Source organism: Papaver somniferum, chromosome 8 (genome assembly GCF_003573695.1).
Source record: "Papaver somniferum cultivar HN1 chromosome 8, ASM357369v1, whole genome shotgun sequence".
In the NCBI taxonomy this organism is placed as follows: Eukaryota; Viridiplantae; Streptophyta; class Magnoliopsida; order Ranunculales; family Papaveraceae; genus Papaver; species Papaver somniferum.
The window spans coordinates 80,263,205-80,282,101 of NC_039365.1; the positions used below are offsets into that span (position 1 = coordinate 80,263,205).

At 36.6% G+C, this 18,897-nt stretch overlaps 1 pseudogene; it reads right to left on the reverse strand.

Annotated features, from left to right (window-relative positions):
* Positions 1–15,265: 15,265 nt before the first annotated feature.
* LOC113307181 lies at positions 15,266–15,365 on the reverse strand (annotated as a pseudogene).
* Positions 15,366–18,897: the final 3,532 nt, after the last annotated feature.

Sequence of the window (18,897 nt, forward strand, 5' to 3'; positions counted from 1 at the left end):
CACCAAATGTTAATACCCGAATTCTCGTTAGGTTCTACCCGTCCTAGTCTACCAAGATGACCTCACTTTTCTTAGAATGGTATGAGAGAGAGTTGTCTTTCCATTTTACCTTGTCATTTCTTATATAGACTTTCCAAAAGCCCCTTCTTTTTATGACATCTTGTCATGTGTCCTAAACCTCGTGAATTACTACTAATGACATCCCTTCTCTAATATAACCTCCTTCTTCCTTGTTAATTCCTTCATGGTCCCTTCCAACTCATGGATATTTCTTTGGTGGACTTGTGCCTTAGTCCCCAAGTCCCCATGTTCCATGTGTGGCCTTTCCTCTCTTTGGGGCACCCTAACCTGGTTAAGGGGAATCATTTTTCATGTATCAACACATACATCAATCTCAATATTCTTTCAGAAGAAAACCCAACTAATCTTAAAGAAAATATTGACCCATTCTTTGGAAACTCTATATGTATTGTTTCAGGTACAACTATGTGTCTAGCAGCGTGCACATCCCAGATGCTTGAGTAATATTCAATGTTGATGTGCTCTTATTTCTCACTCAAAGGTCATAATCTATCAAAGTGTTACAAGTACAAGCACAAATTGATACATGTCAACAAACTTCAACGAAGAGCAAATCGTTTAGCATACAAGCTTAAACTTGCCCACAAGACTGCTAAGGTATGTAAGTTTTTATCTTCGTCTAAGAAGTTAGTTTCCAAGAATCAAACAAGACCATTAGAGAAGAAGGTATGGTCAATTCGTTTTGATAAACAGAAGTCTGAGGATTCCTCTCAAGAGGAACATGGTGGACAAATTTTTGTTCACCGCAACACAACTTGATAGTGTTGGTTGTAAATCTTGTCTCATGTGCCTGATCAAAAGAGACAAGGTTGTGTACCTCTCGGGCTTTAGGAGAAGTTTTGGTTTTCTTCTTTTCTTAGTTTTGTTTTTGGAATTTCCTGTCTATCAATAAAGGAGGGTTATTATCGACAATTCTACTCTTTATATGGTTGATATTTGGTCGTGTACGAACCTGTTTAAAGGTTTCGAAACCATACATTCCTATTTCCTTCCTTAAAACCCCTTTTTATCTCAAGACTGCTTGTTAAGTTTAAATTTTGATTTCCTTTCACAAACCCATACGTCCATGGATACTCCAAGCATGATGTCTTTTGATGGAAAAGATGTTAATATGATTGTTAAGCCATCAGTCATGAAGGAAAAATAGAAATCTCCGTTGTCCCCTACCTTGAAAAGAAAAAGAAGGAATATGAGGAAGCCAAGAGCCATTCCTTCAAATTCTCAGAAGTTTCTGACGTTCTTGAAGTGATGAAGGAGATGTGAAAGGAGACTCAGCAAATAAAGGCTTTTGTGTATAAGACTCATGAAATTCAGAAGGCCCTGGTTCGACAACATCAGCCAAGAAGGTTTATTGATATAAACTCCTACCTTAATGAACCTTATGTCCCAATGGTTGTTGATGACAAGGAGTTCGGGGACGATAACGAATTTTTCAAAGGTCTTATTGCCTAGTTAATCTTCTATTTTTCTTGTTTTATTTAGAAGAATAACTATAGTTTGGAATATCCATTATTGTGATTACACATAGCTATATCCAACGTTTTCATCTTCATGTTTTTAGGTTTATTTGTTTAAATTCTTAAAAATTGTTTGGAAGATGATTTTTGCAGTATTAATCTTTATGGTTTTACATATTGCAATGTTTTATGGGATATGTGTGTTTGCGTCCGTGAACTATGATTGTCCCATACATTGTCAAAAGTAAAGTCTTTCGTAAGTCGATATTCACATACTGATAAAAGAATGAATGGACTTTTAACAAATAACAAAAGTTAAGCCTATTATGTCAATTATTGATGGAAAATAGGTTAAAATCTTTTGCTTACAAGGATTATGTCTATTGTATATCGTTATGCGAATAGTGATGGAAAATAGAATGAATCCTTGTGTATTCCGCAGTATTGATCTTCCCTGATCCATAATCTTTTATGTATTACTGTGAGGCTCCGTAAGTTTTCTTGTGTTGAGCACTAACGATTGAGTTGATTGTATTAACTTAGTTGTTGCTCCATGAGAATCCTTAAAGATTGAGCATGACCAATTAAATTGATTACTTTTTGTGGTTAATTTGGTTGTGTACTCCGAATAGATTAATTATGGGTTCTCTTGTGATTAATATAATTGAGTATTTTTGAGTCTCCATAAGTTCACTTATGTTGAGCACTTCCGATGAAATTAATCATAGGTTCTCTTTTGGTTAATTTAATTGAGTATTTTTGGATTCAAATTCATACTCGTATGTGATTTGTTATGTCCAAAGAAATCTTTATTTTCTTTCGAAATTAAGGTCGCTCTTGTTGTTCTTTCGGGAATGACATCAAATGGGGGAGAGTTCTTTTGAACTTGTGCTTAATTGCTAAATCTTTGTGGGGAGTGCGACTGTGGAATATTATAGGGGTTATCTTGTATCTTTATAAACTCCTTGATGAATGCATTTAGCTTCAGATTTATGATTGCATCTAAACAAGTTGATATGTGCTTCCTTTGGTCATGAAATATCTCTTATGGAAATTTCATTAGGATCCCGTTCTTGTACCTTTTCCAATGTTATTGACAAAAAGAGGGAGAATTAATATGTAGTTCACACTACAAATACATATGGTTTTCAGATCATTATGTAAGGGGGAGTGGTTTCTATGTGAGATGGAGTATTGATTAAGAGGGAGTGATAATATCACCATAGTATTGTTGTCAAAGTTGTGATACAATTGAACTTTGATACTGTGTAATGATACTATGACACTGTATAACAATGATCGAGAACTTTGTTTTCTCATTGTTATAGCTACGGATTTTCAACAATGATGATGCTGAACTTACAACCTTTGGGATCATTGGAGTACTTGGAAGTGACGAAGATTTCGAGTAATGTTGAAGATTAGGCATGTGGAATAGGAGCTACAAAAGTTTATGTAATTATTTTTGTATTCCATATGTATTAATAGTTTTGTCACTAAAATTGACAAAGGGGGAGATTGTTAGAGCATTGCTCGATCGACCTCGCATGCGTTGATATCTCAAGCATGTTTGTCAATGAAGTCTTGATTTTTAGTCTACTATATCTAAGGTCTTGGACTAGGATAGAGACTGTAATTGAGCTCAAGAACTCCATGGCGATCATCATACAAGACGAAGGACTGCTCAAGGAACTGGTGGATCTTCATCGACTAAAAGGTATGTGGAGACTTGAACTTATCTATCACTCAAAAGTCTATCTACTCTATCTCCTATCTTGAGACAAAATTCGTTGTGCTATATAGACTTTGATTATACACATGTGCTATTTCGAACCGAGTTTATCTCTCCTATCTATTTCTCGAAATATGTGTTGGTAAGCTTTCGCTTTGGCCAAACTCATCTTTACCTAGTGACGAAAGTCATGTTATGTTTCAATCACTTTGAAAATGGCTTTGATGACGATAATCGATTCTTTATGTCTAACGACTAGTATAACATTATAGAAGAATGTTTCACTGATTGAAATGAGAGTTTAGATTATATAACCAATGGTGGATATAAGCATTGTTGTGGAAACACATATATGTATAAGTCCTTATTCCTTGAACCGAAGTTTGCGAACTTTGTTGATCAAGAGAACCGGAACAAGAGCCGTGAACTCAGTCCGCGAATTGGCGGAAGTTCTCGACCCGAGAAAATATGCTGGAGTTTGAGAACTCCTTCCGGGAACTTAAGTCCGCGAATCCAGTCCGCGAACTTGAGTCAGGTTATATCTAAAGACGATTTTTTGTGAACTCATGTTTATATAAATTAAGGAATGAAATTATGCAAACCGTGGCTATAAAGTTCATAAACCGATTCGAGTGAATCAAATCGTTTTTGCTTCAATTGTGTCTTGTGTAGTTACATAAGATTTCCATGCAATTGAACAACTCTCTAACTAGTTCATTTGAGTCATTTGAACTAGTTATGGTGAAGAAGAGATTGGTTGATATGAAAGTACTCATATGGCTAACCATTTGGTTAACTACTATTGAACCAACAAATGTACATGTTTGGATACGGTTACACAAACCTAAAATCGTACATTTCACTTGTGTGTAACAAGCTAGGTTTTTCGATCTAACGGTTGAAAGATATTAGCTTGAATCTAAATCAGGTTTTCATCTAACGGTGAATATTGAATGCTTTGTTACCAAGCTAACATTGATTGCAAACCCTGATTTGAAAGACTATATAAAGGAGAACTCTAGCAACTGGGAAATATAATCCCCATACCTTCTGTGTGATACTAGTTGCATAGCTAGAGTCGGTTCTCCTTTAACCTTTGGTTTCTTCTTCTAAACCAGGTTAACGACTTAAATACTTCATTGGGATTGTGAAGCCAGACTGATACTACTTTCTCGTAGTTGTGTGATCTGATCTTGCATATTCTATCGTACGAGTTCAATCGCAAGGATTGGCTTGAGATTAATATCTATGATAGGCAAGATATAAAAGTAATCACAAACATCTTCTTCTCATCGTTTGTGATTCCACAACATTTTCTTTCGCCGCGTCGATTAAAATTGTTGTGAGGTGATTGATAATACTAGGTTGTTCTTCGGGAATATAAGTCCGGTTTATCAATTGGTTCCTGTTCACCTTGATTTATCAAAAGACGGAACAAAAACTCGTAAGCATTTCTGTGGGAGATAGTTCTATCTATTACTATAGATTTTTCTGTGTGATACAAATTTGTTTATTAAAGTCTCCAACTTTGGGTCGTAGAAACTCTTAGTTGTGAGTGAGATCAGCTAAGGGAATCAAGTGCGTAGTATCCTGCTGGGATCAAAGACGTAGGAGCATAACTGTACCTTGGATCATTGTGAGATTGATTGGAGTTCAACTACAGCCCAGACCGAAGTTAGTTTGAAGTAGGCTAGTGTCTTTAGAGGTTTAATACAGTGTGTGTTCAATCTGGACTAGGTCCCCGGGTTTTTCTGCATTTGCGGTTTCCTCATTAAAAAAATTATGGTGTCTGTATTATTTCTATTTCCACATTATATTGTTTATCTTTATAATTGAAATATCACAGGTTGTGCGTTAGGTTCAATCAATTAGAATATACAACCTTTGGTTGTTGATTTAAATTGATTGACACTTGGATATTGGTCTTTGGTACCATCCAAGTTATCTCTCTTTGATGAAGACTCGCATATTTATATTTTCTTGAGTATAGATCAAATCGAGAGATTGAGATATTAACTCTTTGATATACTTTTATCTAGATTGAGTCTGACTGTCTAGTTGATTCTCTAGAAAGTATATTGGAGTTTGTCCATACAGATTTCTAAGCGAAATATTGGGTGTGGTTGTTAGACCCCCGCTTTTTCAAGATAAATCTTCTTCTTCTTCAAATCTTGAATTGCCTTCTTAAATAACCTGCACAATACAAACTTGAATCCTCTTGTGATCAATCACGCACATAACGGAATCTGTTAGTAATAGATTATCACAAGATGTCTTTAGATCTAAAGATCCCGTCGATACTTTGATCTAGTTTGGGTGACCCTTATGTCAGAAGAGAAGGATCTCAAGAATAATCAAACTAGGTGAAATCAAATTTTCAACAACCGTTAGTCAATCAAATTAATAATCGAAAACTAAAATAACAATGCAATTATCCAGTTTCCCACCAACGGTATTCGTAGAGATTCTTGATCCCACAAAAGTCTTTAAACGAGTAGTCGTAAGAGATTTCGCCTAATTAGCGTACTTTCCTCTCCAAATAGACGGCTCCACCAGAAACAACACGAATGAAGTTTGCATGGCTCTTAGGATAGTCTACGAAAATGCAAACTCAACTATTTATATACCAAGTTTGTTTGGACAACAAAGAAATTCCAAAACCAAAAATATTCTCAAGATATGTAACAAAGTACCTAATTTCGGTTTTCCTATTTCCAATTAATGTCAAACAATATTTCCGAAATCTCTCTTAAAAAATTTCTATTACTAGTTTAGCACATTAACTAATAATCCTTTTCTAGAGTATATGTTTTAATTGCTGGTAATTAAAAAATATAAAATCAAAAATCATAATTAAATGCTTTTCAATATTTTGGTTTGGGATCACCTTGAGCATCAAGGAATATCTTTGATCAATTAAATAAGAGTTATGCACATGTTCAAATAATGTCGACATCTAAAAGTTTCCTATTTTAGCAACCCTAATTCCAAATTCACACACAACATAAAGAAATATGTGAATATTGGAAACTTGGTTTTGCTCTTGGGACCGGTTCTACCATGACTCCCAAACTAAGTTAGGATCGGTTATACGATGACTATATGTGAATATAGTTTATGACCGGTTATACCTTGCTTCCCAAATCTATTTAGGATCGGTTATACAATGTAACTAGCTATAGGTTATGACTGGTTCTACCTTGTCTCCCAAAACTAGTTAAGATCGGTTATCCCCTGTCACACAATATAGGTTACGACCGGTTCTATCTTGATTTTCAATAAAAGTTAAGATCGGCTCTACCTTGTCATCTTGTATTGCTCTTCCAAATAATCTTCAATGAAAAACCGGACCAACATACTTATTGATTTCCCTTTCGATTACGAAACAACTTCGTACATCTACTTTATTAGACCAATGTAATAATACATAGTTTCCTAGGATGAAACCACACCTTTATCCCACAGATAAGAGTTATACTTCATAATTGTTAGATCATAGATCGGTTGAACCCACCAAGCCTCGGTATGTCAAGATATTCTCAAGATATTCATTAAAGCACAAATTCGGTTTCCATAATTCCTGGAAATGCTCAGTCCAAAAATAACAATCGAAATCTCTCGGAAAATCTAATCAGTAAAAGGACATTATTAATCCTGTAATTTCCCTACAAAGTGAAATTAATAACCTTAATTAAAAGATTCTTAACTTACTTATGTTTCGATCCTGGGATTCTCCTCCCTTAGCCGTTAAGAAATATCTTTGAAAAATTATAGAAATAAACATTCACAGCACGTGTTCAAAGTTTGTCGACATTTTTACTTTGTAAGTTCTCTTTCACACTTACAACCTTGAAACCGATTTTCCACACTTCCAAACAATTTTAGAATTGGTTCATCTGACTTTCAAGAACTATGTGATTTATCAAACCAAAATTCAATCACAATCATGGGTTTACGTTTCTACCAAAACAAGTTTCAATTCTACCTCCATGTGTGTACTACGCATAGTCACACTAGCTTCCCAAAGATTCGGTTGACTAGGTACTAGGATCGGTTCTCCACATATGTATGGTATCTAACTTATATGTGTTTCCATGTCCATAGGATCGGTTCCCCTTTCTGCTATAAACCTTGTTGCACCCCATACAAGGATCGGTTCCCCTTGATGTACTGCGGCCTTTATAATTTTGAGAACTAACATCATAAACAAGGCTAGGCATATTTTCATGATTGATGTTTAAAGTGGAATAGAGTATAGAGTTTCTATTTGAGCCTTCTCCTCTAACAAAATTTCTACTTCTCCTAGTTCTATTCTCCATTGAATCAATAAGTAAAGTAGAGTACCACTTACAATTGATATGATTTGTTGAGCATTGAATCTTATTCCTTGATATGAACTTGAGCGGATTAAGAACGACCCTTGTTTCCTTTTGAGTAGAGAAGTGGATTGAATCAAGTTTCACCCTTTGAATCAAACATGCAAAAATTAGAAGAAGGGAGACTTCGAACCTTCCTGAACTGTTAGGGACCTTTTGGAACCGAAGAAGATATAGAAAGAAGAAAGAATGTTCTTCTTTGTTTTTATCACTAACATCTACAATTAATCGAATACGGATCCGAATTCGAATCGGGGCTATAGTCACGTATTGAAACTTGACAGGGGATAGCCAACAATCGGTTCCTTGACCAATATCAGTTTGTCCAGATTTTGATAACTTGGATAGACTAGGTGACGACATGAGACGATTACTCAATGAATTTTCACTGGACAAGTCATGACCGGTTTTATTAGGCTCATAATATATATCAGGGTCATTATGATCTTCAAGAGAAAATTCTTCTGAAAAGTTAGACTGGGAGTCTTCTTGAAGAATATCAGATTCTTCTGAGGTATAATTCATTAAATACTCATGAATGAGTTGATTTCCTTTAGAATTAGTATTCCTTTTTGAGTTGTCCAGATCTTTGAGAAACTCATCAACTTCATTTTGAACTCTACTAGAGTCTTCAAGGATCTTGAGTGTTTTAGATAGTGACTCATCTTCCTTTTGTTCATATATCTTAATATCATTCTTTAAGTCAGAGAGTTGCTTTTCCATTTTTGCAAATTCAGAAATTTTTCTGTCGATCTTGCTAGAAGCATCTTCAGTGAGATTAAGATATAAGCGACATTCGTCGAATGTCCAAAATTCTTTGGATCGAAGCGACTCAACAATTTCAGTGTTTGACATACCTTCAAACAATTTAGAGTCAACTAATCTTGGCAAAACGTTAACTGAATCATCCATTGGATTCAATCTTATAGGTTGGATCGCACCAAACACAGATTGTTAGATCTTTTCGTGTTTCCCTGCTCTGATACCAACTGAAAAGGCGAGGGTACCCAAATATACCTCAAGCTAAAACTTTTCCTACATATAAGTCCTTTCTCCGAAAGTGATTGTCTATGGACTGAGTCGAGACAATACAACTAATCGGTTCACACTTTGTGTGATCGTCTATGGATACGAGATCGAGATAATACAACAACGAAGTATGTTTACTTGATACAAAGGTTCGGACTTAACCAAACACAATAGGATTTCTTATCAAGTAAATAGGAATTAACGTTTGTGTAATTTACTTTAATTATAATAAAATAATTATAATGTGGAAAATAAAAGTAAATGACACAGCAAGATTTTTTTAACGAGAAAACTACAAATGCAGAAAAACCCCGGGACCTAGTCCAGAATTGAATACTCTCAGAATTAAGCCGCTACATAAAATTACACTTAACTTCGTATAGTTGAGACCAAGTAACTAACCCTATAGTTCACCTAGTTCCGTCTGTATTCCCACACCTCCGACTTATGAATAAGTCACGTACTTGGACAAATCCCTTTGGTTCGTATTCCAAACAGTAAAGGAACAAGAAATATGTTTGGTATCAACCCTATTCAACCAAGTGATATGATTCGGACAAAGGCTCTTCCGTTTATCTTAACATAAACCCCTTCTTCGGGTCTAGATCTATCTTATGTTCAATCACCCAAAGGTAATCGTTTAAGATTAAGCCAACAACACCTTTAATCCGAAGAACCGTGTTGATGCCGATCTACTCAATTAATCAATCCAATCTACCACAAGGATAAACCGATTATTAATTGGATCCTCTTTTACCCAAACAAGTATTGTGCACACCAAAGATTATAAAACCCAAGTCTGATATTCAATATCTTCTTTGTCTTTAAATCTTCAATAAAAACCTGCACACAATCACTTGAATCTCTTGTGATCAACCACGCACAGAACGGAGTCTGTTAACAATGGATTATCACAAGATCGTCTTTAGAACTAACAACAGTCTAAAGATCCCTGTCGAAACTCTGAACTAGTTTGAGTGAATCTTATATTAGAAGAGAAGATTCTCAAGAATAAACAAACTAGGTGCAATCAGATTTCAACCACCGTTAGTCAATCAAATCAATCGAAAACAAAGATAAACCGCAATTATCTAGTTTCCCACCAATGGGTCGCGCTAGAGCTTCTCAATCCCAAAGAAGACTTTAAAACGAGCGGCCGTAAGATATTTCATCTAATTAGATTACTCTCCTCTCCGATATGCGGCTACACCAGTAATAAAGACAAAAGAGGAAATATGTTGTTACGAAGGATTAGTTTGCTAGAAAGGCAAAATTCATGTATTTATAGACAAGGAAGTTTGGACACCAAGGAATTTCCAAAACCGAAAATATTCTTAAGATATTTATTAAAGAACAAATTCGGTTTCCATAATTCCTGGAAATGCTCTGTCCAAAAATAACAATCGAAATCTCTCGGAAAATCTAATCACTAAATGCACATTACTAATTCTGTAATTTCCCTACAAAGTGAAATTAATAACCTTGATTAAAATATTCTTAACTTACTTATGTTTCGATCCTGGGATTCTCTTCCCTTAGACGTTAAGGAATATCTTTGAACAATTATAGTAATAAACATTCACAGCACATGTTCAAAGTTTGTCGACATCTTTACTTTGTAAGTTCTCATTCACACCTACAACCTTGAAACCGATTTTTTCCACACTTCCAAACAAGTTTAGAATTGGTTCATATGACTTTCAAGAACTATGTGATTGATCAAACCAACATTCAATCACAATCATGGGTTTACGGTTCTACCAAACCAAGTTTCGGTTCTACCTCCATGTGAGTACTACGCATAGTCACACTAGCTTCCCAAAGATTCGGTTCCCCACATATATATGGTATCTAACTTATATTTGTTGAACATGTCCATAGGATCGGTTCCCCTTTATGCTATAAACCTTGTTGCACCCCATACAAGGATCGGTTCCCCGTGATGTACTGCACCCCTTACAAGGATCGGTTCCCTTTCCCTTACTAGGATCGGTTCCCTTTCCCCAAGGCAGACATAATCCGATCATACCAAAAGTGATTACTTAAGATTGGTTTTACTAATAAAAGTTATACCAATACAAAAGTGAGGACTTTGTGAATAGTTCTACCAAGAAAACAACAAGTGGTGAGCGGTTATACTTTATCTCACATATTGGTTGTTCATAAGATATGCAATGAATAACAAAACCAATAACTCCTGGAAATTTCCTTTTCGGTCCACAAACAAGTTTATGAACTTACTTCCTTAGAACACATGTAAACATTGTTCCCTAGGATGGAATCCTCACCTCATACCCATACATAATCACAATAGCATTCAAATGATTATGGTGATGTCTTATCTACAAAGTTTAATGGTTAAGCAATAAACCTCGTATTATATTCCTTAATACTATGTCTATCTAGAGTTCATATATGCTTCGCAGTTATGTTTTCAATATGCACGGCTTGAAAGATACGTTAGGGAATGAAACATTTAAAGTCAAATATCCCTAACCTCAAGTGGAAGGATGATTGTTGTCATTGTAGCTCCTCGCTTCTTCACATCTTCAAGACTTCGCAATACTTTTAATGTTTCATATCCTAATGCTTTCAAGCTAACCTATACAAAGCTTAACTCTAGTACATAATCAAGCGACTCATAACATGAGTTTTGATTCACTAAAATATGACAACCAAACTTGACATACCAACGCTTGGTGGGTTCAACCGAGCAATGCTCTAACAGGAATTACAATACGAAGTATAACGTCTATATTTTGAACTTCGTATATAAGACATCGACATAATCGTATGAATGCTATTGTAATTATATATGGGTATGGGTGAAAATTTTCGTCCTAGGAAACATTTTATTACATTCGTTTAAAAAAAGTAAATTCATGAACTTGTTTTGTGAATCGAAAGGGAAATCGCTAGGCTTATTGGTATTGTTATTCATTGCAAATCTTTGGATTACCAATATGTGTGTTTAGTATAACCGCTCATAACTTGTTTATGTATCTTGGTAAAACTATTCATAAGGCCTGATTTTTGTATTGGTATGGCTTTTATTAGTGAAACCGATCTTAAGTAATCACCTGAGATGGTATGATCGATTGACTGTAATTGGTATGACCAAATCTAGACATTGGGGAACCGATCCTAGTAAGAGGTGCAACCGATCACAAAAGGGGAATCGATCCTTGTAAGAGGTGCAACACATTTTTAGTTATTGGGGAACCGATCCTATGAACATGCGCACCAAATACAAGTTAGATACCATATATATGTGGGAACTGATAGACACATTTTTGTGTCCGATTTGTCTCGATTCTATATATTGTTAGGGCTCATTTTTGTACTTATTATGGTGTTTTATTTATTTGTAGGTATTTTTGGCCAATAAACATTTTTGGAAAAAATTGGATCGAAAAGTTGATAAAAGCACCCGGAGGAACCTTCTATACGGACCCTCGAGTTTGGATAAGGGGCACCCAGTTACTAAGGGGCACCCTATGGCTATCTACACCCCAATTGCTTAAGGGAGACCAGTCACAGACAAGGGGAGGTCATCTTCAACTATTCAAATCTCAAATTTGGCGGGAAAGTTTGTCCAGCAAAGTTCAGACTTAGGGTTGGATTTTTCTGCAAGATTTAAAGAGACTCAATCGTTAATATTGGTTGGGGCAGACTTCTTAAGGTTAAACAGGGTGGATAGGTCCATCAGATTTGATTAAGTAGGGCCGGATCACCGAGTTTGATTGAAACAGTGGAGGATGGGTTTCTCGGGTTTTCAGGGAAGGATTCGAGAGAGGTATATCCGGAGTTTTTCATGGGAATAAATTCAGACCAACACTTTGCGACAAGATAAACGGTAAGCAGTTTGGTTTCGAAGAAATAGGAGTAATGAGTTACGTAAAAACAGAGAAGGAGAAAGTTTCCGAGATTTGTTTCTCTGTTTATGGAAGTTACGTGGCCAGATGAGTAACTAAGATGCTCTATTCGATATCAGTACATCCTTTGAAGAGTTTGGAAAGTGTAAAATACGCCAGAAGACGCGTAAAGAAAGATTTGGAGAGAATTATTCCCGAAACTTGTGGTGGAGGAAAAGAGATAATATTGGAATGATTAATCGAGATATTTTTGCCCGGAGATGTATATATAGCCTGTGGTGAGGTCAAGGAAAAAGAGTCTGGAGTTTGGCAACCTTAGGAGAAGTTTAGAACCCAACAGAGAAGAATCAGTCGAGTTGCAGAGCGAGTTACACCAGCAGGAGAAGAAGAAGAAGCTGAAGAACAAACACCATTCAAAACAGTCGTTTTGTCAGTCTTAATATCTCAACACTTAGGCGTCTCAATTTGTAACACTGCTACAGTAACCAACAGGTCTCTGTAACAGTTCGTCGTTTGTAACAGCTTCTTTGTAGCGCCAATACAGCGTTGCAAACTGTCTGTTTTATTGTCTTCATTCCTTTTAATCAACTTTTGAACCATAAACCAATATTTTAAGCAAGTGATTAATATGAGGAGCTAAACCCCATTGCTGAGGCGATAGAGGAAGCTATTTTTCCAACAAAAAGTGGTATATTCTATTTTATCTTTTTATTTGCAATAATTATATGATTATTTGCCTTGAACTATTATTGAATATGATTTTTATTTGAGTGATTGTGATCTATTTTGATGGAGTATGCTTAGTTTTAAGACTTTTGATGCTTCATACTTGGTATTTACAATTATTACTTTTGAAAATCTACTTGTTGCAATATTTTAGAATCAAATTAAACAAGAAAATTGCATAAATATAAGTATTGGTTTAATCACTTTGAACTTGGAAAATAGTGGAATCTTAGCCTCAGTGTTTCTTTTAGTATTGATATCATCTTTGATTGAGTTTGCTATAATTTTTAGTGAGTTTTCTATTTTAATATTAGAATTTAAGTCTAATTAATAATCTCCTAGTCTGAGATCGAACCACTTTTACCACTATCTACAATCACATCAATTTTTGGCGCCGCCGACGCGGACTTGTTTTTAGGGTTTTAGATTATTTTATTTTATTTATTTTTTTATTATTATTTTTTTTTTTATGTTTTTGGGTATTTATCTTGTGTCTACAGGTTCTGGATCATAAAGAAAATTGAGCCAAGGAGTTTGGTGATTTCATAAAGACTTGGAGCTAAAGATTAAAGCAAAAAGAACAGAAAAGAAGACAATTTTTTTTAGACAATTTTAGTTTAGGGTTTTTTATTTTATTTAAAAAAAAAATGTATTAGGGTTTATTATTTTTGTAATTTTTCTTTATTTTTTTTTGGACTTTGGGACATTTTTTTTTATTACCCTACGGAAGGGTACTTTAAATATAAACTGTTTGCAGAGAAGGAGGACAATTACGATATTGTCTCTGCACCTTGGGTTCGTACACTAGACATCGGAGTCAGTGGCCCGAGTCGACTACAACCGATTCATCCCCCGTCTGGAACGGGAGGTAAGATTCTAAACACTCGCGAATCCCCTGTCAGCGAGTTACTGGACTCCTTCGTATGCATATATGTTGAGGACTGAATACGACATTTATTTTTCTAGTAAAGGGCAAGGCCTGGCCATACAAGATAAGGGTTCGGATTTCATCACCGTTCTCTTCTTGCCCGCTTTAGGAACACGTAACCTACGCGAACCTAAGCCTAAAATTTTGACTAGAACGAGACCGATAGGGTAACGAGCTTAACAGGAAAGTCATTCGAAAAATATTGGTTACTCTTTTAAGCATACTTCGAAGTTCTTGACGGTTTCTGTAAGTTGAATGCGTGACTGCGCCGCCTTGTAATACCGGTGAGGCCTTGGGTATCAAAGCTCCACCGAGCTTCCCTCGCCTCTATTCAACTTACGTTAACTCGGATTGATTCCAGAGGGGTTTGCTTAAATTGTAACGAATTCCCGTTCGAAGGATTAGAAGCTGGTCTAGAAACAATCTAAGTGGAGCCATCATGCTTTTTGTTTGCTAGAAATCAATAGGTTTGATTTGGTTGAGTCGGCCTTGATCTGTGTTTGCTTACCCTTCCAATTTAGAAAATTCTATTGTATGCCTGAACGTAAAAGAGACGCACTAGGTAGATTTGTTAAAGAGAAACCTAGTAGTTCGAAGCGTCTCGATTACCTTAATCTAGAAAGTCCGGCTTTTGAAGAGTCTGTTTTTGAACGTCTTTGACTGAGGAGAGAATCCATGTTGCTCCGATAGCGCCAGAAATGGCAACTTTGAAAGCTTTGTTGAATCCAACTAGGACTACCCTCCTTCGTGTATTAAGTTAGCTGAAACGGAGGCACCCTATGAACTGAAACCTGGGACCTTACAGATGCTCCCAATCTTTTTAGGGAAAGAAAATGAAAACCCTTATTACCATGTTAGGGATTTTGAGGAAATTTGTAGTACTCTAAGAATTAGAGGCTTAGATGATGATGCTTTGAAACTTAGGTTATTCCCATTTTCCCTGAAAGATAAGGCCAAGTCGTGGCTGTATAGTTTGGACTCCGAGTCAATTGAGACATATGAACAACTTACATCTGCCTTTTTCAATAAGTTTTTCCCTAGGCACAAAACATCGTCTATTAGGACGCAAATATGCACATTTTCACAACAAGAGGGAGAATCTTTATATAGGTATTTGGAAAGGTTCAATGATTTATTATCCCAGTGTCCTCATCATGGTTTAGAAAAGGTTAGGCTAGTTCAGATCCTTTATGAGGGTTTAGATTATTCCACAACGACCATGGTTGAGTCTCTATGCACTGGTGGATTTGAAAACCATGTTGATGCGGCGATGGAATTTTTTAATGAAATCGCCGAAAAAACCCAGCAATGGGAAAATAGTAGGGCACCCCAGAAAAAATTCTTTTAAGTAGAGGAAACGTTAATAGGGTAGAAGGAGGCTATGAATCAGATGCCAAAATTGCTGCTATAGCAAAAAGGTTAGAAGCCTTAGAAGTGGGCCAGACTAGTGGTAGAGTGGAGCCTTTTTGGGAAGGCCAGAATATTGAAGAGCAGGCCAATGCTCTTTATAATAACACTAGATTTGATAACCGTCAAAAGATTGACCCATATTCAGAAACCTATAATCCTGGTTGGAGAAACCATCCGAACCTTTCGTGGTCTAAGGGCCAAAGTCAAGGTCAGTTTAGTAATTCTAATGCTCCCCCAGGTTTTGGCTATACTAAGAATCCTTCAGGACTAGCTCAGTTTCAGAATCAGTCAGATAAGAAAATCCTAAGTTTAGAGGAATCTCTCGCCTTGTTAACTCAGCAAACTGCAAAATTCCAGTTATCCGTAGAACAGAGTCTACAAGCTAGTAACAGGATAGGACAAGAAAATAGTCAGGCTATTTCCGAGTTAAAAACCCAGGTTGGTCTGATAAGTGATTCTTTGAGAGAAAAAGGTAAGTTTCCTAGTCAAACACAACCCAACCCTAGAGGAGTTCATGAATTAGGTGCAAAACCATCGAATCAATTGAATGTGTTAGAACCCTTAGAAGTGGTAGAGTTGTAGACAATAAGGTAACCATGCCCGATAGTGAACATACTGTAGTTCACCCCTCAGGATCTCACCTCTCAGGACCAGTAGCTGAAGAGACTGATAAAGTTTCTGATGATGTGAATTCGGTTCCTGAAAGGTCTGATTTTAGGCCTAGAGCCCCATTTCCTCAGCTATTAGTACCAACAAAGAAGGAATCGAACTTTAATGACATAGTGGAGGTTTTTAAGCAAGTTACCATAAACCTTCCCTTATTAGATGCAATTAGGCAAATTCCTGCTTATGCCAAGTTCCTTAAGGATATGTGTACGCGAAAGCGAAAACTTAGCGTCCATAAGAAAGCCTTTTTAGCTAGTCACGTAAGTTCAATCATTCAGAACACCACAACTCCAAAGTACAAAGACCCAGGTTCTCCTACCATTGCTTGCACAATAGGTAACTTCCGGGTAGAAAAAGCTTTACTTGACTTAGGAGCCAGTGTGAACTTACTGCCATTCCATGTATACTTACAGCTAGGACTTGGTGAAATGAAACCTACTCAGATGACACTGCAGTTAGCTGATAGGTCTGTTAAAATCCCTCGAGGTGTTATCGAGGATGTTCTTATTGAGGTCGACAAGTTTATTTATCCAGTGGATTTCGTGGTCCTAGATACCCAACCTGTCCCTGACCCAGAGAACCAGATACCTGTGATTTTAGGTCGCCCATTTTTAGCTACGTCTAATGCGATCATTAACTGTCGAAATGGTGTGATGAGTTTATCTTTTGGTAATATGACTATGGAGATGAACATTTTTAATGTCAGTAAGCAACCTCATGAGCTAGATGACACATGTGTTGAGAGGTGAACATGATAGAAGCCTTAGTTCAGGAGTCATTACCAAACATCTTGTCTGAAGACCCATTAGAAAGTTGTCTATCCCATTTTGGTTTAGATTTTGACGACGATAGCACTATTGAACAGGTGAATGCTCTATTAGATTCTACCCCTGTGTTAGACACTGATAGATGGAAAGCTAGGTTCGAACCGTTACCAGTTTCTGAGACTACCCTAATTCCTTCTTTAGAAGAGCCCCCAAAGTTGGACCTTAAACCACTACCCGATACTCTAAAGTATGTGTTTTTAGGCCCATCTGAGACTTTACCTGTGATTGTAGCTTCCAATTTGGATAGTGATCAGGAAAGTAGGCTAGTAAATGTACTTCAAGACAATAAGGAAGCTTTAGGGTGGACTATAGCAGACATTAAGGGTATAAGTCCTACTGTGTGTATGCATCAGATTCATTTAGAGGAAGACTCCAAACCTTCTAGGGAGATGCAACGTCGACTGAACCCTAACATGAAAGAGGTAGTTCGAAAAGAGGTGCTTAAGTTGTTAGATGCGGGTATTATTTACCCAATTTCAGACAGTAAGTGGGTCAGCCCTGTTCAGGTTGTCCCCAAGAAATCAGGTATCACTGTAGTCCAGAATGATAATAATGAATTAATCCCAACCCGAGTGACCACGGGATGGCGTGTGTGTATTGACTATAGGAAATTGAACAAGGTCACAAGGAAGGATCACTTTCCCCTTCCTTTTATCGACCAAATGCTAGAGCGATTAGCTGGACATAGTCACTATTGCTTCTTAGATGGCTACTCCGGTTATAATCAGATCGTTATTGCCCCAGAAGACCAAGAGAAAACCACTTTTACCTGTCCCTTTGGTACCTTTGCGTATAGACGCATGCCTTTCGGGCTATGTAATGCCCCTGCAACTTTTCAGCGTTGTATGATGAGCATATTTTCTGATATGGTAGAACGGTTCTTAGAGGTCTTTATGGATGATTTTTCAGTGTTTGGTTCATCTTTCGATGAGTGCTTGCATCATTTGACATTAGTGTTGACTAGGTGTAAGGAAAAAAATTTAGTGCTTAATTGGGAAAAATGCCATTTCATGGTTAAATCAGGAATTGTATTAGGGCACATCGTCTCTTCAAAGGGTATAGAGGTAGACAAAGCCAAAGTTGACCTTATTAAGACTTTACAGGTCCCAAAAACCGTAAAAGATATTAGGTCATTCCTAGGGCATGCAGGTTTTTACCGTCGATTCATTAAGGATTTTAGCTTGATTTCTAGACCTCTTTGCAATTTGCTTGCAAAAGATGTTAAGTTTGTCTTTGATGATGCTTGTTTAGAGGCTTTTGAGAAGCTTAAAACTTTACTCACTACTGCCCCGATAGTCCAGGCACCTAACTGGAACCTACCCTTTGAGATTATGTGTGATTCTTCAGATTATGCTATAGGCGTCGTTTTAGGACAACGAGAAAACAAATTACTTCATGTGATTTATTATGCTAGCAAAACTCTGAATGATGCCCAAATGAACTACACAACTACCGAGAAGGAACTTTTAGCCATCGTGTTTGCCTTGGATAAGTTTAGGTCCTACCTATTAGGTTCTAAGATCATAATCTATACAGATCATGCTGCTTTGAAATACCTTTTATCTAAGAAGGATACCAAACCTAGATTGATTAGATGGATCCTATTGTTACAGGAATTTTCCCCAGACATTAGAGACAAAAAGGGTGCAGAAAATGTAGTAGCAGACCTTGTCTAGGCTAGTTGTTAGTTCCCCTAGTGATTCCCTTCCTATAAGGGATAGCTTTCCTGATGAACAATTGTTCTCTGTTTCCCAATCACCTTGGTATGCAAATATAGTGAATTATCTTGT